The sequence below is a fragment of the Bombina bombina genome, chromosome 6 (genome assembly GCF_027579735.1).
Source record: "Bombina bombina isolate aBomBom1 chromosome 6, aBomBom1.pri, whole genome shotgun sequence".
Lineage (NCBI taxonomy): Eukaryota > Metazoa > Chordata > Amphibia > Anura > Bombinatoridae > Bombina > Bombina bombina.
Window position 1 is genome coordinate 689,979,151 of NC_069504.1, and position 23,801 is coordinate 690,002,951.

At 40.2% G+C, this 23,801-nt stretch overlaps 1 protein-coding gene across 1 annotated transcript in view; it reads right to left on the reverse strand.

The window, feature by feature from the left end:
• C6H2orf42 (chromosome 6 C2orf42 homolog) overlaps positions 1–22,022 on the reverse strand; it is a 143,050-nt gene extending 121,028 nt beyond the window's left edge. Inside the window, exon 1 of the mRNA XM_053717774.1 lies at positions 21,910–22,022. The gene's annotated coding sequence lies outside the window, so the exon portion shown is untranslated. The remainder of the gene's footprint in view (positions 1–21,909) is intronic.
• Positions 22,023–23,801: the final 1,779 nt, after the last annotated feature.

The following is a 23,801-nucleotide window of genomic DNA, read 5'->3' on the forward strand; positions in this document are numbered from 1 at the left end:
GGAGCACATTGAGAAAGGTCTGTGTATGGACTGAAACGTGCTTCTTTTATTTTGTTTACATTTTTTCTTTGTAGTCTAGCACTCCTACCCTCTGGCCTGAAGCTGAAGTTCCAGTTATCGGTCAGGAATAACTAGGGGGTGGGGTCCTTCTCCGGAAGCGAGAATTTTTTTTTTGGGCATAATATAGGCTTGTAGTTGCCTGCTGTGAAGTCAATACTTATAATACAAGTGACTGTTTTTTAATACTGTGGGTAGTCTCTAAATATAATACATTTCATAAGTTTTTTTTTTTTTTTTAATTTTTAAACAGATTTTATTGAGATTCAAATAGCATACAGTAATAAGATGTTACAGAAAAACCACAAAAACCTTAAAAGTGACTTACATTCCACATCAAAGCTTAGTACTTGCATAGGAAGGATTCAAATGTGTAGTAACCTCAAGACATACATGTATACTTCTGTTCATGATACCATATCTAGTTCAAAGGGAATCTCAAGTGGCAAAACAGATAAATGTAATATGTATCACTGTAAACCTGGGTTATCAATTATGAACCCTAAACTGTAACAGGTCAACCAGGTTGCCTCGACTGGTCATGTTTTATTTTAGTTTGTTTTTATCTTTTTCTTTCCCTTCCTTTAAGAATAAAGGTGGGAGTGGGGAAAGGGGAGAGGGATTCAGAGTGGGGGAGGGGGAGGGGAGAGAGAGAAGAAAAAAAAAAAAAAAAGGGGGGGGTGATTGTGTAAAACAGATTTTACTCTTGGGCAGTTTCCACCTAATCTACCTATCATTCGCATTTATATTGTTACATTTCATAATTGTTTTATTGTTTACTACTAAAGGATATATTATAAAATTATGTAGGATTAAAGGGACAGTTCACCCAAAAAATTTCTCCCCTTTAAATTGTTCCCAATAATTCATTTTACCTGCTGGAGTGTTTTAAATTGTTTACAAGTAGCTCCTTTACCTCTATTTTGGCATTTCAAATAGATGATTTAGCCTGTGGTATCCCAACCTATACTGAAAGTTTCTATACTGGAGTATATTCTATTGAATAGCCTAAGTAAAAACAGCCAGCAGAAGAGATTACACTCTCAGTGGGGACATGATAGTTAAGTAATAAAATGATAATTTTCCATTGTTCTCTTTAAGTATTGAGCTTTGGTTTTCTAGACAAATATAAGATGAGAAAGCAAGTCTGTGTACATAAAAGTGATATAATGAAATCTGATATTACCTGAAGCTCAAACCATTGTAATAGGTTGTGGTTTAAAAGTCCAAAACCAGCTACTTCATATACACAAATAAACCGAAAAAAGCAATTTCTCATAAATTTTATACTCTGCAGCTGGTATAACAAGTCATTGAAAATGAAAATTAAGTAAGTGCTATTGCATTGCCTTTTTATTATGCATTTGCCAGTCATTTAATTCTACTGTATTTGGTGGTCCTTTAAACTGCTCCTACTCCCTCCTTGGGAGCTTTGCATGATATCATCAATGATATCATTGATGACATCCCACATGACATTGAAGTTATATATATCCTATTATACAAAAGGCCAAGTGTGTTTGTCCGAAGCTGTCATGCACAGTAGAGACAGCATGAGGACAAACACACCTGGCCTTTGCGATCCCTACCTGATCTGCGGCAGTGGTGGGCGTGACTGGGCGTGATCTGGGCGTGGCTGGATGTGAAGGGCGTGGTCGGACTAAAGGGGGCATGGCCGGGCACGGTCGCTCGCAAAATGGGAGAGAGATAGAGAGGGGGGAGAGATAAAAAGAGAGGGGAGAGAGAGAAAGAGGGGGGGGGGGAGAGAGAGAGCAAAAGAGAGGGGGAGAGAGAGAGCGCAAAAGAGGGTGGGAGAGAGTGCAAAACAGAGGGGGGAGAGAGAGCGCAAAAAAGAGGGGAGAGAGAGCAAAAGAGAGGGGGGAGAGAGAGCGCAAAAGAGAGGGGGGAGAGAGAGCGCAAAAGAGAGGGGGAGAGAGAGCAGAAGAGGGGGGATAAAGAGAGGGAGAGAGTGCACAAAAGAGAGGGGGGAGAGTGCACAAAAGAGAGGGGGGAGAGCGCTAAAGAGAGTGTGGAGAGAGAGGGCAAAAGAGAGGGGGAGAGAGAGAGCGCAAAAGAGCTGGGGAGAGAAAAAGAGTGCAAAAGAGGGGGAGAGAGAGCGCAAAAGAGATGGGGGAGAGTGCAAGAGAGCACAAAAGAGAGGGGGAGAGAGAGAGCGCAAAAGAGGGGGAGAGAGAGCGCAAAAGAGATGGGGGAGAGTGCAAGAGAGCACAAAAGAGAGGGGGAGAGAGAGAGCGCAAAAGAGAGGGGAGAGAGAGAGGGGGAGAGAACGTAAAATAGAGAGGGGAGAGGGAGCGCAAAAGAAAGGGGGGAGAGAAAGCGCAAAAAGGGGGGAGAGAGAGAGCGCAAAAGAAAGGGGGGAGAGAGCGCAAAAGAGAGGGGCGCAAAAGAGAGGGGGAGAGAGAAAGCGCAAAAGAGAGGGGGGAGAGCGCAAAAGAGAGGGGGAGAGAGAGCTCAAAAGAGAGGGGGGGAGAGAGCAGAAGAGGGGGATAAAGAGAGGGAGAGAGGCAGCAAAAGAGAGGGGGGGAGAGTGCACAAAAGAGAGGGGGGAGAGCGCAAAAGAGAGGGGGGAGAGAGTGGGGAGAGAGAGCACAAAAGAGAGGGGGGAGAGAGCGCAAAAGAGGGGGGGAGAGAAAGAGAGCGAGAGCGCACAAGAGAGGGGGGAGAGCACAAAAGAGAGGGGGAGAGAGCGCAAAAGAGATGGGGGAGAGCGCAAAACAGAGGGGGGAGAGAGCGCAAAAGAGATGGGGGGAGAGCGCAAGAGAGCACAAAAGAGAGGGGGAGAGAGAGCGCAAAAGAGATGGGGAGAGAGAGTGCAAAAGAGAGGGGAGAGAGAGAGAGGGGGAGAGAGCCTAAAATAGAGGGGGAGAGAGAGAGAGTAAAAGAGAGGGGGGAGAGAGAGAGCGCAAAAGAGAGGGGGAGAGAGAGCTCAAAAGAGAGGGGGGAGAGAGAGAGTGCAAAAGAGAGGGGGAGAGAGCGCAAAAGAGAGGGGGGAGAGAGAGAGCGCAAAAGGGAGGGGGGAGAGAGAGAGCAAAAAAGAGGGGGGGGGGGAGAAAGAGAGCGCAAATCAGGGGAGAGAGAGCGCAAAACAGAGGGGGGGGGGAGCGCAAGAGAGCACAAAAGAGAAGGGAGAGAGCGCAAAAGAGAGGGGAGAGAGAGAGGGGGAGAGAGCGTAAAATAGAGAGGGGAGAGGGAGCACAAAAGAAAGGGGGAGAGAGAGCGCAAAAGAGAAGGGAGAGAGAGAGGGGGAGAGAGAGCCTAAAATAGAGGGGGAGAGAGCGTAAAAGAGAGGGGGAGAGAGAGAGCGCAAAAGAGAGGGGGGAGAGAGAGCGCAAAAGAGAGGGGGGAGAGAGAGCGCAAAAGAGAGGGGGAGAGAGAGCAAAAGAGAGGGTGGAGAGAGAGACGCAAAAGGGAGGGGGGAGAGAGAGAGCAAAAAAGAGGGGGGGAGAGAAAGAGAGCGCAAAACAGGGGGGAAAGAGAGCGCAAAACAGAGGGGGGAGAGAGCGCAAAAGAGATGGGGGGAGAGCGCAAAACAGAGGGGGGAGAGAGCGCAAAAGAGATGGGGGGAGAGCGCAAGAGAGGACAAAAGAGAGGGGGAGAGAGAGAGAGCGCAAAAGAGAGGGGGAGAGAGAGCGCAAAAGAGAGGGGGAGAGAGCCTAAAATAGAAGGGGAGAGAGAGAGCTTAAAAGAGAGGGGGGAGAGAGAGAGGGGTGCAAAAGAGAGGGGGGAGAGAGAGAGCGCAAAAGAGAAGGGGGAGAATGCAAAAGAGAGGGGGAGAGAGAAAGCTCAAAAGAGAGGGGGGAGAGAGCAGAAGAGGGGGGATAAAGAGAGGGAGAGACAGCAAAAGAGAGGGGGGAGAGTGCACAAAAGAGAGTGGGGAAAGCGCAAAAGAGAGTGGGGAGAGAGAGCACAAAAGAGAGGGGGGAGAGAGAGAGAGAGCGCAAAAGAGGGGGGAGAGAAAGAGCGCAAAAGAGAGGGGGGAGAGCGCAAAAGAGAGAGGGGGAGAGCGCAAAAGAGAGGGGGGAGAGAGCGCAAAACAGAGGGGGGAGAGAGCGCAAGAGAGCACAAAAGAGAGGGGGAGAGAGCGCAAAAGAGTGGGGAGAGAGAGAGGGGCGAGAGAGCCTAAAATAGAGGGGGAGAGAGAGAGCGCAAAAGAAAGGGGGGAGAGAGAGCGCAAAAGAGAGGGGGGAGAGAGCTCAAAAGAGAGGGGGGAGAGAGCTCAAAAGAGAGGGGGAGAGAGCGCAAAAGAGAGGGGGGAGAGAGCACAAAAGAGGGGGGGAGCGCAAAAGAGAGGTGGAGAGAGAGCAGAAGAGGGGTAATAAAGAGAGGGAGAGAGAGAGCGCAAAAGAGAGGGGGAGAGAAAGAGCACAAAAGAGGGGGGAGAGAAAGAGAGCTCAAAAGAGAGGTGGGGAGAGCGCAAAAGAGAGGGGGGAGAGAGCGCACAAAAGAGAGGGGGGAGAGCGCACAAAAGAGAGGGGGAGAGAGCACAAAAGAGAGGGGGAGAGAGCACAAAAGAGAGGGGGAGAGAGAGAGAGAGCGCAAAAGAGAGGGGGGAGAGAGAGCGCAAAAGAGAGGGGAGAGGGGGGAGAGAGCGTAAAATAGAGGGGGAGAGAGAGAGCAAGAGAGGGGGAGAGAGCGCAAAAGAGAGGGGGGAGAGAGCGCAAAAGAGAGGGGGGAGAGAGCGCAAAAGAGAGGGAGGAGAGAGAGAGAGCTCAAAAGAGAGGGGGAGAGAGAGAGCAAAAGAGAGGGGGAGAGAGAGAGCGCAAGGGGTGGGACCGCTGTACTGCAAAAAGTGGCCCGTGTGAACGGGCTTTAGGACTAATATATATATATATATATATATATATATATATATATATATATATATATATATATATATATATATATATATATATATATATATATATATATATATATATATATATATATATATATTAGTAATCGTTGCTAAGTGTGTGCACTCTCACCATCATACCACAACTGCCAGGGTACTATGAAATGTATGTAAAAGTTCAGGTATTAAGCACTCACTGGTCTTCAGCCGTCTTGATGCAAAATAATTTATTAATGTGACGTTTCGGGACACAAAAAAAAAAGGAGGAAAAAAAGGACTAAGGGACTGTTTTTTTTGTGTCCTGAAACGTCACATTAATAAAATATTTTGCATCAAGACGGCTGAAGACCAGTGATATATATATATAAATGTACATACATACATACATATACACACACACACAACAAATAGAAAGTCTGGCACTCTCTTGCCAGCACACAGCTAGATAGCAAAATGGAAGAGTTAGTTACAGCATTTGGAAAAATGGTGATAGGCCCAGCACTATGTCATGGTCTCTTCTTTCCCGGGTCCCTAACCTACAGCCACACAATGCATGTTTTCAACCAAACACATTGAGATACAAACAAGAGTTACACAGGCACTTTGTAATTTCTCTAGACAAATATAAACACGGAAATGGTCTTCAATCTCAAACCGGAATGGGTACACATCCAATGACCCTGCAAAACTTATAGCCCTTGGTGCTCACTAGCACTCACAGACAGCTGCACAGCTTTAAGGGACACAGGCAATTAACCCCAGACAAGCCTGTGTGCAAAGCCCATAGGGAACGTTACAAAACAAAATTATTATCACAGCACATAGAACGTCTGACACTCTCTTGCAAGCACACAGCTAGATAAGGAGCAAAATGGAAGAGTTAGTTAATACATTTGGCCAAATGGTAATTGGCACAGCAACATGTGAAGGTCTATTTCTCCCTGGGTCACTAACCTACATATTCATATATGTGAGAGAGAGGTAATGAGAGAAGGCTGTGTGCAAGGGAGATGGGGGCTGAGAGGTTGAGCAAATGCTGGCATGTGAGGGAAAGTGAGATAAGAGGATAGGCAGGACTGTGTTTAAAGAAGGGGCAAGAGGTTAGGGAGGGGAGCAGACATTGAACAGACAGGGTGAAGAGGAGGCTGGCTGTAAGAGAGTGAGGAGGATAGTGGATATCAGGGAGATGGGAAGAGAGGTTGAGGAGGAAAAGATGAATAGAAGCTGGTGTGTGAGGATTAGTTGGATTCTGAGGATGAGCAGGGAAGGAAAGGTTGCGGAGATGAGTAAGAGGTAAATAAAGGTGTTGTGCATGGGGCAAATGAAGGTGAGATTGTGAGGTGGGTGATTGCATGTGAGGGAGAGAGGGAATGAAAAGATGACCAGGGCAGAGAGTGATCTTAGATGGAGCAGATTATATTATATATTGTTGATAATGTCATATGTGATGTCATCAGTTATGTTATTGATGTTATGAAAAGCTTCCCGGGGGGGGAGTGGGGTGCAATTTAAGTAAGGTAATTCCTTGCTTTTAAACTACCGACAGAAAACCTAAACTTGGGATAGTGTACACTAAATCTTTCTCCACTTTAATTTGTTCTTAATGATTCATTTTTACTGCTGGAGTGCATTAAATTGTTCACAAAAAGCTAATTTACTTTTATTTTCGGCATTTGAAATAGTTGATTGCCTGTGGTGTCCCTACCTATACTGAACATTTCTATACTTAAAGGGATACTAAACCCAATTTTTTTCTTTCATGGTTCAGATAGAGCATGCAATTTTAAGCAACTTTCTAATTTACTCCTATTATCAATTTTTCTTCCTTCTCTTGCTATCTTTATTTGAAAAAGAAGGCATCTAAGATAAGGATTCAGCCAATTTTTGGTTCAGACCCTGGACAGCATGTAGCCACCAATCAGCAAGCACAACCCAGATTGTGAACCAAAAATGGGCCGGCTTTTAAACTTACATTTTTGCTTTTCAAATAAAGATAGCAAGAGAATAAAGAAAAATTGATAATAGGAGTAAATTAGAAAGTTGTTTAAATTTCATGCTCTATCTGCAATATAGAGCTATGTAAATATAGCCAGCAGAAGAAATTACACTGGTAATAGATAAGTAATAAAATGTTAATTTTCAATTCTTCTCTCTAAGGGCCTGATATTCAAAACCTTGCCACTCAGGCTCAGGTGAGATATTCTAAAATGATCCTCCAGCACTGTGATCCCTAGTGAAATTTTCAAAAGGCAGATTTTGCTATACTTCTCCAAGGTGCATTCCCTGCATTTCTGTAAGCAAAAGAAGCAAGCCCAGTGCAATAAAGCTTTGCATGGCATCAGAGTTCTGCTGCATTTACACTTTGTGCTTTGTATTTTATATTTTATTTTGTATACAGCAGTGTATTTAGGGTTGTGATTTTAGTTTCTGTGTAACAATTTAGTCTCATACTTTATGTATATGTTTTACAAATTACATTGCACTTTGCATTTCTCCTATTTAAATTGAAACTGAAAAACTGCTAGCTTCCCATAGAGGTTCATTACTTTCTATGCGCCAGATAATCAAACATTCTCTAGTTTGGAGAGAGATTATAGAGCAGACTTCACAGGGGCTGAACTTACTGAATTTTCTAAGAAAAGGGAAGGAACCTGGAAGGTTCAGAGAGATGCCTTTTCTAGAAAGTAATGGAGCTCTCTGGTATACAAAATTTCCCATAGAAGAGAGGAGGTAACTGAAGAACACCTAGGGCTGGCATAAAAACTTAGCTTGCATGAATTATAAATTAAACTGAAATGTTTTAACTACAATTTAAATTTGCTTGTGTCTATATTTTAGTATATATCAATTTTCTGTTAGTTTAAATAAGTGTACTGTGATTTTTTAGCAAACATCACCTGCATACAGCTGGCGAGATAAATCGTTGAGACTAGCTTGTGAAAAAAAGCTTAAAACATTTAACCCCTTAGTGACCAGACCACTTTTCAATTTGTTGACCATCTGGGACCAAGGCTATTTTTGCATTTCTGCGATGTTTGTGTTTAACTGTAATTTTCCTCTTACTCATTTACTGTACCCACACATATTATATACTGTTTTTCTCGCCATTAAATGGACTTTCTAAAGATATGATTATTTTCATCATATCTTATAATTTACTATAAAAAAAAATATAAAATATGAGGAAAAAATGAAAAAAAATGCACTTTTTCTAACTTTGAGCCCCAAAATCTCTTACACATCTACAACCACCATAAAATACCAATGCTAAACAGTTTCTAAATTTTGTCCTGAGTTTATAAATACCCAATGTTTACATGTTCTTTGCTTTTTTTGCAAGTTATAGGGCAATAAGTACAAGTAGCACTTTGCTATTTCAAAACCATGTTTTTTCAAAATTGGCGATAGTTACATTGTAACAACAATATCTGTCATGAATCCCTGAATAACCCTTCAAATGTATATATTTTTTAAAAGAAGACAACCTAAGGTATTAAACTTGGGGTATTTTGACTTTTTTCATGCAACCATTTTACCACCAATCTATGCCAAAGTTTGGGGGGGGGGGGGAAAAATAATTTGATTTTTTGACAAAATAGCAATTTAAGAATACATTTACTGATAATATTAAGGGTTACTGCCAAATAACACCCTCATATGTCTTCAGCAGCATCTCCTGGGTACAGTGATACCACCCATGTATAGGTGTGTCGGGTTCTCGAGGGGCTAAAAGCTCTTATTTTTAGGGAGCGCATTCCAGTTTTTCAACTTGGAATTTTCACATCGGTCATCATGCACCCATGTCCTATTTGGGACATTTCTGAAGCTGGTCAATGGAATTTACCCCCATCAAACCATATATTTTTGAAAAGTAGACACCCTAGGGTATTTCAAATGCTTGTATTTTAACACTTTCCATGCACTAATTCAACCACCAGTCTTTGTCAAACTTTTGGGTAGTCATTTTTTTGTGTTATTTTTCACACACATTGTACTTTAGGCATGGATTCTCAGTTCCTGTTATGTGTTACTGCCAAAAAACACCTCAATATGTGTTCAACAACATCTCCTGAGTACAGTGATACCACCCATGTATAGGTGTGTCGGGTTCTCTGGGGGCTAAAAGGCCTTAATTTTAGGAAGCGCATTCCAGTTTTTCAACTTGGAATTTTCACATCGGTCATCATGCACCCATGTCCTATTTGGGACATTTCTGAAGCCGGTCAATGAAATTTACCCCCATAAAACCATATATTTTTGAGAAGTAGACCCCCTAGGGTATTTGAAATGCTGGTATTTTCACACTTTCCATGAACTTATTTAACCACCAGTCTTTGTCAAACTTTTGCGTAGTCATTTTTTTGTGTTATTTTTCACACACATTGTACTTTAGGCATGGATTCTCAGTTCCTGTTATGTGTTACTGCCAAAAAACACCTCAATATGTGTTCAACAACATCTCCTGAGTACAGTGATACCACCCATGTATAGGTGTGTTGGGTTCTCTGGGGGCTAGAAGGCCTTATTTTTAGGAAGCGCATTCCAGTTTTTCAACTTGGAATTTTCACATCGGTCATCATGCACCCATGTCCTATTTGGGACATTTCTGAAGCCGGTCAATGAAATTTACCCCCATAAAACCATATATTTTTGAGAAGTAGACCCCCTAGGGTATTTCAAATGCTGGTATTTTCACACTTTCCATGAACTTATTTAACCACCAGTCTTTGTCAAACTTTTGGGTAGTCATTTTTTTGTGTTATTTTTCACACACATTGTACTTTAGGCATGGATTCTCAGTTCCTGTTATGTGTTACTGCCAAAAAACACCTCAATATGTGTTCAACAACATCTCCTGAGTACAGTGATACCACCCATGTATAGGTGTGTCGGGTTCTCTGGGGGCTAAAAGGCCTTAATTTTAGGAAGCGCATTCCAGTTTTTCAACTTGGAATTTTCACATCGGTCATCATGCACCCATGTCCTATTTGGGACATTTCTGAAGCTGGCCAATGGAATTTACCCCCATAAAACAATATATTTTTGAGAAGTAGACCCCCTAGGGTATTTCAAATGCTGGTATTTTCACACTTTCCATGAACTTATTTAACCACCAGTCTTTGTCAAACTTTTGGGTAGTCATTTTTTTGTGTTATTTTTCACACACATTGTACTTTAGGCATGGATTCTCAGTTCCTGTTATGTGTTACTGCCAAAAAAACACCTCAATATGTGTTCAACAACATCTCCTGAGTACAGTGATACCACCCATGTATAGGTGTGTCGGGTTCTCTGGGGCCTAGAAGGCCTTATTTTTAGGAAGCGCATTCCAGTTTTTCAACTTGGAATTTTCACATCGGTCATCATGCACCCATGTCCTATTTGGGACATTTCTGAAGCCGGTCAATGAAATTTACCCCCATAAAACCATATATTTTTGAGAAGTAGACCCCCTAGGGTATTTGAAATGCTGGTATTTTCACACTTTCCATGAACTTATTTAACCACCAGTCTTTGTCAAACCTTTGCGTAGTCATTTTTTTGTGTTATTTTTCACACACATTGTATTTTAGGCATGGATTCTCAGTTCCTGTTATGTGTTACTGCCAAAAAACACCTCAATATGTGTTCAACAACATCTCCTGAGTACAGTGATACCACCCATGTATAGGTGTGTTGGGTTCTCTGGGGGCTAGAAGGCCTTATTTTTAGGAAGCGCATTCCAGTTTTTCAACTTGGAATTTTCACATCGGTCATCATGCACCCATGTCCTATTTGGGACATTTCTGAAGCCGGTCAATGAAATTTACCCCCATAAAACCATATATTTTTGAGAAGTAGACCCCCTAGGGTATTTGAAATGCTGGTATTTTCACACTTTCCATGAACTTATTTAACCACCAGTCTTTGTCAAACTTTTGGGTAGTCATTTTTTTGTGTTATTTTTCACACACATTGTACTTTAGGCATGGATTCTCAGTTCCTGTTATGTGTTACTGCCAAAAAACACCTCAATATGTGTTCAACAACATCTCCTGAGTACAGTGATACCACCCATGTATAGGTGTGTTGGGTTCTCTGGGGGCTAGAAGGCCTTATTTTTAGGAAGCGCATTCCATTTTTTACACTTCCCATTTTCACATCCCATGCACCCATGTTCTATTTAAGACATTTCTGAAGCCGGCCAATGTAATTTACCCCCATAAAACCATATATTTTTGAAAAGTAGACATCCTAGGGTATTTCAAATGCAGGTGTTTTAACACTTTCCATACACTAATTCAACCACTAGTCTTTGTCAAACTATTGGGCATTCATTTCTTTGTGTTATTTTTCACATACATTGTACTTTAGACATGGATTCACAGCTCCTGTTATGTGTTACGACCAAAGAAGACACCAATATGTGGTCACCAACATCTCTTGAGTTCAGTGATACCACCTATGCATAGGTTTGGTGGCTTGTTTGGGCGGTGCAATGCCAAATGTCTGACATGTGTTTGTGATTTTTTTTCACATTTAACATATTTTCTTTGCCTATCGTCTTTTTTGGGGGTCTTTTAACATACCCCAATTTATTTGTTTTCCATAAATGTGATTATATTTAAAAAGTTGACCCCCCAAGGTATTATACATGGAGTGGTTTGATGACTTTGATGCAACCGTTTTAGCCCAAAAAATTGGAGAAAGTATATGGTGGTAATTTTTCCATTTTCATTGTTACAGACACATTGCTTTTTTACTATGATTTAGGAGAGATTGTTGTAAGTTATTGCAAAAGAATACTTCAGGTTGTTTTCTGCAAGGCACCCTGAGTACACCTATGCCCCCCATGCATAGGTTTGCCAGGATTTTGGGAAGGTTATGTTACATGATTTTAGTTATTAAAAATGAGAGTATTTCTTCTGATAGGCCTATCTTTAGTTTGGGGCCTATCACATACCCCACTTTTATTTATTGCATTCAAAGTGTATATTTTTTAAATGTTGACACCCCAAGGTATTGTATATGGTGTGCTTTGATGCCTTTGAAGCAACCGTTTTAGCCCAAAAAATTGGAGAAAGTATATGGTGGTAATTTTTCAATTTTCATTTTTACAGACACATTGCTTTTTGACTATGATTTAGGAGAGATTGTTGTAAGTTATTGCAAAAGAATACTTCAGGTTGTTTTCTGCAAGGCACCCTGAGTACACCTATGCCCCCCATGCATAGGTTTGCCAGGATTTTGGGAAGGTTATGTTACAATTTTATGACTTGTGATTTTAGTTATTAAAAATGAGAGTATTTCTTCTGATAGGCCTATCTTTAGTTTGGGGCCTATCGCATACCCCACTTTTATTTATTGCATTCAAAGTGTATATTTTTTAAATGTTGACACCCCAAGGTATTGTATATGGTGTGCTTTGATGCCTTTGAAGCAACCGTTTTAGCCCAAAAAATTGGAGAAAGTGTATGGTGGTAATTTTTCAATTTTCATTTTTACAGACACATTGCTTTTTGACTATAATTTAGGAGAGACTGTTGTAAGTTATTACAAAAACATACTTCAGGTTGTTTTCTGCAAGGCACCCTGAGAACACCTATGTCCCCCATGCATAGGTTTGACAGGGGTTTTGGTTAAAAAAAAAACAGGCCCAATTTTAGAAAAAAATAGAGTAGTGAAATGTAAAAATCTGGCACAGTAAAAGTAAAAAAAACAAAAAAACATCTAACTGTAAACATAACCAAAAAAAAAATATATATATATATATATGTAACAGCAAATGTATTTATTTTTTTAAAAATTGACCATTGTATGGTACCGCTTGAAGCAGTCCCCAATGCAGAGTGCAGGCTGTCCAGGGCAATCAGGACAGTAATATATGGTGTCCCTTCTCTTCCCCCTCTTGGTACAGACTCTGCATTTTTTTTGTGGTTTCTGCTTTGTGGCAGTAGGGGGGATTTTAAAAATAAAATGGGTAGCCCCAACTCTGCTCTCTCCCATCACCGCCCGGGGAGCAGGTGCATCATGGTACAAAATCCCCGTAATAATCTGGAGCTGAAACTGTAAAAAAGTCTTTTTAACTCTGGGGTTTGCTTTTTTGAACAACAAAAAAGCGTTGTGGGTTGCAATCTGCATTAGGTAAATTGCAACCTTTTTGTACCAGGCCCTTGTCTTCCGCATAATTAGGTAGGGCTGCAGCAGCTGATCAGCCAGATCAACCCCACCCATATGCCGGTTATAAGACTTGATGCACACTGGCTTCCTTATGATCTCAGCTCTGCCACGTACAGAAACCGCCACCGTCCTCTCTGTGTGGATGGTGGTAAGAAGGTATAAATCCTTCTTGTCTCTGTACTTCAGTGCCAACAGCTCCTCTTGGCGCAGAGCAGAGGTCTCCCCCCGGCGCAGAGCAGAGGTCTCCCCCCTTCGTAGCCGGGTGCGTACAAGCTGTCCTGGGAAACCTGCGCGGTTCTTTTTAATTGTACCGCAAGCTACTGTATCAAAGCAATACAGTAGCTTGAACAAAAGGACACTTGTATAAAAATTGTCTAAGTACAAGTGATACCCTTTGTTCATTAGGGGTAATATCAGGTCCCAGACAATCTTGCCAGTGGTTCCCATATGTTCTGGGCAACCTGGAGGGTCAAGGTGGCTATCCTTTCCCTCATACACCCGGAAGGCCTGAGTATACCCAGTCTCGCTGTCACAGAGCTTATACACCTTTACCCCATATCTGGAGCGTTTGGAAGGAATATACTGCTTGAATCCCAGCCTTCCCTTATACTTCATTAGGGATTCATCAACGCATATATTCCTTCCAGGTGTATAAGCCTCTGCAAACCTGGCAGAAAAGTGGGTTATCAGGGGGCGGATTTTATACAGCCTGTCAAATTGGGGATGCTCCCTAGGGGGGCACAGGCTGTTGTCGCTGAAGTGCATGAAATGCAGAATCATTTCATACCTCTTCCTCGACATAGTCTGGGAGAAAATGGGGGTAGAGCAGATGGGGCTAGTACTCCAGTAGGAGCGAATGGAGGGTTTCTTTATGATGCCCATCAGCATAGTCAATGCCCAGAATTTTTTGAATTCTGGCACATTGATGGGGGCCCATTGTTGCTTTGCCAAATATGTTCCAGGCTTTGCAGCACAGAACTGATGGGCATATAAATTAGTTTGGGCGACAATGTTCCCCAATATATCATCGCCCAGAAACACTTCCAGAAACTGCTGGGGGCTAAAACCTGCCACATCTATATTTATGCCAGCATTTGCTGTGAAGGGTGGGATATCTGGCCTCTGCAGATGAGGCGTTACCCACTCTTCAGCAGCAATGGCAGCAACACGCCTCCTTCTGGCAGGGGGGCTAGCAGCCACAGATACATCACTATCAGTTGAGACTGTATCTAGTGATGTATCTGAGCACATGGCAGGGTCAAAATTGGGGTCTGAGTCAGAAATAGAGGCATCTGACTCTGACGCAAGGATGGCATACGCCTCCTCAGCACTATATCTTTTCTGTGACATTTTTGTATCACAGAAAACAATTACTAAAAAAAATTAAATTAACTAAATTAATTAACTAAATTAACTAGCAAAAAAGTACAGCTATGCTACTGCCAGTGATTTATAGCGATCACTGGCAAGCTAGGGGTTAATGGCTCTGAAAATTAAATTAAATTAACTAAATATTTCTGAAAAGAGCCTTTGGGTTTTTAAAAAATTACAACAACAAAATTAACCCCTAAAAAAAATGCACAGACAGCAAAAAAGTACAGCTATGCAACTGCCAGTGATTTATAGCGATCACTGGCAAGCTAGGGGTTAATGGCTCTGAAAATTAAATTAAATTAACTAAATTAACTAGCAAAAAAGTACAGCTATGCTACATAGCGATCACTGGCAAGCTAGGGGTTAATGGCTCTGAAAATTAAATTAACTAAATGTTTCTGAAAAGAGCCTTTGGGTTTTTAAAAAATTACAACAACAAAATTAACCCCTAAAAAAATGCACAGACAGCAAAAAAGTACAGCTATGCAACTGCCAGTGATTTATAGCGATCACTGGCAAGCTAGGGGTTAATGGCTCTGAAAATTAAATTAAATAAATGTTTCTGAAAAGAGCCTTTGGGTTTTTAAAAAATTACAACAAAATTAACCCCTAAAAAAATGCGCAGACAGCAAAAAAGTACAGCTATGCAACTGCCAGTGATTTATAGCGATCACTGGTAAGCTAGGGGTTAATGGCTCTGAAAATTAAATTAAATTAACTAAATGTTTCTGAAAAGAGCCTTTGGGTTTTTAAAAAATTACAACAACAAAATTAACCCCTAAAAAAATGCACTGACAGCAAAATGCAGCAAAAAAAAAGTGCACCTATGCTACTGCCAGTGATATATAGTGATCACTGGCAAGCTAGGGGTTAATGGCTCTGAAAATTAAATTAAATTAACTAAATGTTTCTGAAAAGAGCCTTTGGGTTTTTAAAAAATTACAACAACAAAATTAACCCCTAAAAAAATGCACAGACAGCAAAATGCAGCAAAAAAAAAAGTGCACCTATGTTACTGCCAGTGATATATAGTGATCACTGGCAAGCTAGGGGTTAATGGCTCTGAAAAGAGCCTTTGGTTCTATATTTTTTAACAAATAAAAGAAATAAATCTCTCTCTCTGCTAAATACAGGTCTCTCTCTCTCTCCAACAAAATGGCAAGTGAGGAGAGGGAGGGAGATCCACACTGATCATAGTCAATATTTACAAATATTGACATGATCAGACAAATGGGGTATTTTATTATTATTATTTTTTTTAGGGTGGGAGGCTCAGATTGGGTGACCCTAGCTTGCCCCTATGATGATGCAGGCTAGGGACACCCCCAGAGGCCCCATGATGCACTGGGCATCGCCATCTTGGATGCCTGGATGCCTAGTGAAGGGGGAGGGGGGGGGGGCTATTTAGGGCTTTTTTTTATTTTATTCGTTTTTTTTTTTTTTTTTTTTTTTACTTTTATTTTACAAATATCTAAGTGCCTCGACCCACCGAGGCACTTAGCACACAAGCAGAGCATCGGAAGCGTGTCCGATCGCTTCCGATGCTCTGAAACACTGCCGGGCTCCACGTGGAGCGAAACCGGAAGTGATCACTCGTGGGGGAGTGATCAATCCGGTCCCGGCACTCGGGAACAGTATTGCAGGATGCCTAGACCTCAAGGCAAGCCTGCAATACTGTTAGAGCAGCTGGAAGCGATTTCGATCGCTTCCAGTGCTCTGTTAAACCGACGACGTATGCCATACGTCCTCGTCGTTAAGTGCTTTTTTTTTGAGGACGTATGGCATACGTCGTCAGTCGTTAAGGGGTTAACAAGACTGGCGAGAGAGCATCAGACATAACCTGGGAACTCCCATGTTTAGCCCAGGAAACTGTCCTGTCCTTCCCACTTTCTGAATAATTCATAAGGGAAGACAGCACCTCTCTCCAAATTTTGGGGCACGGAAAAAGGATTAGCCTGATCCCAACATCACCGTCAAAATTCAAAAGATTTCCAGCCTCCAAATAGTATGTTAAAAAAACCTTTATTAACTTATACAGGGTCCATAATACAGCAACAATGTTTCAAACCAGCAATTGGGTCTTAGTCATGACTAAGAACCAATTACTGGTTTGAAACGTTGTTGCTGTATTATGGACCCTGCATAAGTGAATAAAGTTTTTTTTAACTATTTGGAGGCTGGAAATCTTTTGAACTTCCCACTTTCTGAAACAGTCAGTTTTTGATTGCAATGCAGCAAATATAAGGTGTAATATAATGTCATTTGTAAAAGCTATACAGAAATATACAAAGTATGATCCTAATTTGTAAAGTAACACAAACTTTCAAACTATAATCAGAATTTGTAAAATCACTGCTAGAGCTTAATGTAAATGTATTAAAATATAAATGAGAAAGAGCAAAGCTTAAATGCAAAAATACTGAAAGGACCCAATATGAAATGTAAAATTATATAAAATATTAAGCACAACGTGTAAGTGTAACAAAGCTCTCATATCATGCAGTGCTATATTGAACTGGGCTTGTCTTCCCTTCACATACATAAATGAGAGATATCTTGCGGTGCTGGAGAGTTCTGCCCTTTTTCTTTTGAATATTCAGTGAGCCCCTGTGAAGTCTGAACTGCAATTTCTCTCCAAGTTGGAGAATCGTTTGAATATCAGTGCCTAAGGGCCTGATGATGGAAAGCTTCCCACTCAAGTGAGCTTCTATAAAATGATCCTCCAGCACTGCTAGATCCCTAGTGAAATTCTTAAAAGGCAGATTTTGCTATACTTCTCTAAAGGGTGCTCCCTGCATTACTGAATGTGCAGGAGAGACAAACTCAGTGCAATATAGCACTGCATGACATGAGCGTTCTGCTACATTTACCCTTTACACTTCGGATTAAATTATATTACAATTAAACTTTGCACTTCCTATTTTGTATTTTATTTTGTATACAAGTGTATTTAGGATTGTAATTTTACAATGTGTTTATGTTATTATGCTTACACAATTTCAGTGTAACTAGCAAATTAGGACCATACTTTGTATATTTATGCGTACTTTTTACAAAATACATTGCACTTTGCATTTCTTCTACTTTAAATAAAACTGAAAAACTGTCACCTTCAATTTCCCAAAGAGCTCCATTACTTTATTTGACCAGATAATAAAACATTCTCTAGTTAGTAGAAAAATTATATTGCATACTTCACAGGGGCTGAATTTTCTAAGAAAATGGTGCAACATGGAAGTCCCAGAGAGATGCCTTCCATAGAAAGTAATGAAGCTATCTGGGATACAAAATTTCACATGAGAGAGAAGGTAACTGGAGAACACCCCTGGCTCAGTTTACATCAATTGCAAATTAAACAAATGTCACTACAATCTAACTTGATTTTGCCAATAAGTTTAGTATATATTACTTTTCTGTTAGTTAAAATAAGTGTATTGTAAATTATGAGCAAACTTTACATTCTCTTGAATACAGCTAGGGAGATAAATCAGCGAGACCAGCTTGTTTAAAATGTTTACATAATTTCACAAGACTGGATAGAGAGCTTCAGACATACCCTTAGAACACCCTTGTTCAGCCAAGGGAACTGCCCTGTCCCTCCCACGTTCTTAAACTGTCAGTTTTGATGGAGCAATATAAAGTGCAATGTCATTGGTAAACAATACACATAAATATACAAAGCATGATCCTAATTGGGTAAAGTAACACAGAAACGTTCAAAACAATAAGAATTTGTAAAACACTGTTGGATCTGAATCTAACAAAGTAAAAAGTGCAAAGCTTAAATATAATATAGAAAGGACCCTATCTGAAGTATAAAGTAATATAAAATACAATGCACAAAGTTTAAGTGTAACAAAACTCTCATATCAATGTAGTGCTATATTGCACTGGACTTGTGTCTTCTTCATATACAGAAATGAGAAATATTGCAGTGCTGGAAAGTTCCCCCTTTTTCTATTGAGCCTTCAGCATCACAATTTCACTCCAAGCTGGAGAATCCTTTGATCATCGGGCCCAATGTTTTGGGCTTTTGTTATAATATAAAGAAGCATGTGTATATAAAGTGATAAAATATGGAGATCTGATTTCTCTGCAAGCTTAACCTATATTAATGAATTGTGTATATACACACACACACACACATACATACACACATATATAGTAAACTGCCGCAACAATGTTTAGAAGTCTTTATTTGGAAGGTAAAATGTGCCGTTTGTTTTCTAGTTCCTAATACAGCAGTACTTAAGAATTTCTGAACGATGTGATAATTAGGCTTGTGCATGTTTCGCCATGAATTCATAACGAAAACAGATATTTGTTTCTTTTCACAAAACGAATATCCGAAAGAATGCACCAAATAATTTTAAAGAACATTAAAGAAGATCCTTTAGCGAAGGCCCTGGGATCTGCCGCACTAAGTCTCCTTTTAGCGCAGTCCGGGGCTCTGTGAAAAAGGCTTGGGGTTAGAGCCGTTCTCCAGCTCGCTAGAGGTAAATATAGCACTAGAAACATTTACATTTAACGAAAATGAATGTAAATTTTTCCTGAATATTCGGTATTTGTTTAGTTTAAAACAAAATTAATACCAAATAGTGCTGCAGAGGAATATTAAAAACTAATTTTTCAGAATGTTTGTTTCGAAAGATTACTTTCAAAAGGGACATTGTAAAATATTCTGTCCTTTAAAGTGAAGGTCCATTTTGATGAATTAGTGCCCAGTTTTTAATAAACCTATTAAAAACAAGGGCACTTTAACCCCTTAATGACAAGTGACGTACCAGGTACGTCCTGCAAAAACTTGCAGTTAGTGACAATGGACGTACCTGGTACGTCACTTGTCTAAGAGTGCTGGAAGCGATCGCAATCGCTTCCAGCAGCTCTCAGGGTATTGCAGTGATGCCTCGATATTGAGGCATCCTGCAATACCCTTTAGAAAGCATCCGATGCAGAGAGAGCCACTCTGTGGCCCTCTCTGCACCGGTAGCGATGCGGCCGGTTCGTTGGTGGGTGGGAGCGCAACAGGGAGGCGGGTGGGCGGCCCATCGCTACCCGGCATCCGGCTCCTGTTAGTGCAATGTGCACGCCGGGTGCCGGGAGCGTGCGGGGGCGCGCATGCGCGCGCGATTACCTACCCACACTGACACCAATGAGTGGGAAGAGGGGGGAAAAATTAAATATATATCGGATCTGGGAGGGGGTTGGGGTATTGTGGGGGGCTGCTACACTACAGAAAAAATTAAAATGGTATTAAAAGATAATAAAAAAAACACTTTTTTGGGGGGCAAATTGGGTACTGGCAGACAGCTGCCAGTACCCAAGATGGCGGCAATTAGGTAGGGGAGAGGGTTAGAGAGCTGGGGGGGGGATCATGGAGGTTGGGGCTAAGGCAGGAGTCCATCACAGCTAAAACATTTTTTTTTTTTTTATTAAAAAAAAGAAAAACTCCTTTTATTTAGTACTGGCAGACTTTCTGCCAGTACTTAAGATGGCGGGGACAATTGTGGGGTGGGGGAGGGAAGAGAACTGTTTGGGAGGGATCAGGGGGTGGGATGTGTCAGGTGGGAGGCTGATCTCTACCCTAAAGCTAAAATTAACCCTGCAAGCTCCCTACAAGCTACCTAATTTAACCCCTTAACTGCTGGGCATAATTTACGTGTGGTGCGCAGCAGCATTTAGCGGCCTTCTACTTACCAAAAAGCAACCCCAAAGCCATATAAGTCTGCTATTTCTGAACAAAGGGGATCCCAAAGAAGCATTTACAACCATTTGTGCCTTAATTGCAGAAGCTGTTTGTAAATAATTTCAGTGGGAAACCTAAAGTTTGTGACAAAATTTGTGAAAAAGTGAACTTTTTTTTTTTATTTGATGACATTTGGCGGTGAAATGGTGGCATGAAATATACCAAAATGGGCCTAGATCAATACTTTGGGTTGTCTTCTAAAAAAAAATATATACATGTCAAGGGATATTCAGGTATTCCTGACAGATATCAGGGTTCCAATGTAACTAGCGCTAATTTTGAAAAAAAGTTGTTTGGAAATAGCAAAGTGCTACTTGTATTTATGGCCCTATAACTTGCAAAAAAAGTAAAGAACATGTAAACATTGGGTATTTCTAAACTCAGGACAAAATTTAGAAACTATTTAGCATAGGTGTTTTTTGGTGATTGTAGATGTGTAACAGATTTTGGGGGTCAAAGTTAGAAAAAGTGTGTTTTTTTCAATTTTTTCCTCATATTTTATATTTTTTTTATAGGAAATTATAAGATATGATGAAAATAATGGTATCCTTAGAAAGTCCATTTAATGGCGAGAAAAAACGGTATATAATATGTGTGGGTACAGTAAATGAGTAAGAGGGAAATTACAGATAAACACAAACACTGCAGAAATGTAAAAATAGCCATTGTCATTAAGGGTAAGAAAATTGAAAAATGGTCCGGTCATTAAGGGGTTAATTCATCAAAATTGACAATTCACTGTTTACTATAAAAACTTACCTTTTAATCCTTGCAGCAGCTCCAGCGATTCCCCCGGCTGTCGTAAGCCTCTGCAGACGTCAGAAATGATGAATCAGGCTTCCTCCAATCACAGCTTCCCCCGGGGGAATCTTGGACTGATGCAACGCTGTGATTGGAGGAAGCCGGATTCGTCATTTTGGACCCGAGAAGACGGCTTGCGACGGGCGGAGGAAGTGCTGGAGCGGCTGCCAGGATTAAAAGGTAAGTTTTTGAAGAAAACATTGAAATGTCAATTTTGATGAATTAAAGTGCCCTTGTTTTTAATAGGTTTATTAAAAACCGGGCACTAATTCATCAAAATGGACCTTCACTTTAAGATATTCCCAATGTCACATTTTAAATGCTGGAGAGCATTCAAATGTATACACATATAGCAACTTTACCTTTCTAATTACAGTATCTGATTTGCCTTTTGAAACCAACACATATAATAAAAATGCAAATCCTGCTTAATTGGACATAGAAAAGATATGTAGAGAAGAGGGCGAGGCAGCAGCAGAATCACCATTCCAGAAAGGATGGGAAAGAGCCCTGACTATTTACTTGAGCATTGGCTACAATAAAAAACTTGTTAAATTTTATTGTCACCTTTAACCAGCGATTGTATGCTCAGTCTCTTCTACACAATGATCTCTACTATATCCCACTTCCTCTCTCATAAGAGTAGCACCTCATCTGCCACACATTCATTAATGTCCAGTGTTGTCTAAGATCAAATACCAACACACGTCAAGTGTTCACCAAAACTCTCTCAAACACTACTCTATTCTTCTCATTCACGTTACAGTTGCTACGTCTCAGTCCACAACCATAGGTCGTGTGACGTCATTTCCGGGCTGCCGGTAGCGATGTGGCGAATTCCCGTTATGAGTCAAAGAGAACCTCCCCTTCTCGCCCGACAATCAAAGACACCGTTTCGGGCTCCTCCCAGTCTACTTACCTGTGCCCGTATCTCCACCCAGGGCCCTATGAGCATTGAAGGCCCCCGCCTCACACCCTCAGCCGGAGCGCCTTACAAACCGATGAGAATCTGTAACGGAGAGAGGGATTGAGCAGTCGTGGTCACGTGTGTTATTACGTCCCTATAGAATGATGGGAATTGTAGTTTTAGGCCCACATTGTAAAAATATTCTTGGTGGTTACAGCTCTGCTTATAAGTGTTCTTTTGGGGTTTTTTTTACAATTTAGGATACATCCAATGGTTTCGTTTTTGTTTTTTTACAGCTCACTGACATTTTTTTGTCTTATTTTTAGGAAACATTTAGCTTTCTAAATTACTTTATTTTTAATCGATTTTCTAATTCAACTAAGATTGAATTGAAAAAATATTAAAATAACACAACATTATATATATATATATATATATATATATATATATATATATATATATATATATATATATATATATATATATATATTTATATATATATATTTAAATTTAAGTCCACGCAGGCACTTTTAATATAATCACACATTTATTATATTGTGATTATAATAAAATCCAGGGAGTGTCTACTTGTGGATATTTTTTGCAAGCACCCTGCTAATTAAAAATTTAAAGTGAGAGTGCCCTTCTGTGGAAATGTGTGTGTATATATATATATATAATATATATATCAATTTGATGTTGTTTATTGAAGAAATAAGGTTAAAGTTTTTTTTTATATTGCTCTAACAATTCTCGCAGGATTTGGAAAACCCACTATTGTAAGACTTAAAGGGACATTCTATATATGTATTAGCAAAAATGCTTCTAATAAAAGCTATAGCGGTTTCAAAAGAGTATTTTAAGTATGCACGTGCACCAGCATTTTAAACCCAGCACTTGCTCAGAGAGCCTAAAGTGCTTGTACCATCTGGTAATGACTCAATTTGTTAATTGCTGACATGATAGAAGCCCTACTGGCGCTCTGAGCAGCTGCAGTATTTAAAATGCTGGTGAACTGAGAATATCTAGCTATGCTTCACATGCACATGCAGAGAAAAATGTTAACACTAAAACAGCGATAACTTTTACTAGAAGCATTTTTGCCAATACATATATATTGCAATTATTTTTCTATTCAAATATGTTATTCATCTATGCATTTAAATTTTGACTGGAATGACCCTTTAAAGGAACATTGAGTTTGTAATTCCTCACATGGACAGTGAATCAACTTTGCAATGTGCTTTCATTATTTATTTTACATTCTTTACAAATGTATTATGTGTGCCACTTTGGGCACTTGTGGCATAGATTCTCCACTCCTACATTAAGGCATGCTGTTATTGTCTATACTACAAGTAGAGCACATAAATGCAAGCATGGAGAGCTTATACTGTTCACAAAAAATATATCCAGCTTTTATTTCGCTCAGATTGCAAGTCAATGGTTAATATAAATTATTTGAGAGTTAATGTAGTGCACACTACGCTATTCATATAAGATAGAGCAAGTGTAAAATTTAATTTGCAAATTTATTTGGAGGAGCCAATCTGGGCTTGAGTCTGCTGACAAAGGTTAGATACAGGATATAAGTGCGCAAAATTAATGCTAAAGTAAACAATTAGAAAAGGGGATTTTTTTTAAATAATTAAACTCAGAATACTGAACGTGTGCAAATTTTTTTTTTTTAAATCTGTATATATATTCTGATGCAGAGATATTTTGTAGGTCCTCACACCTAAGGGTTAAAATTGATTCCCATATAGTAAAAAACTCGATAAAATTAAATTGATGGTGAATACAAACATGAAACAAAACACATATGAATAAGATTTGAATACTGTATTTTATAATGCTTAAAAACACATGAAGTGAACAATTTAAAATTACTCTTTCTAAAAATA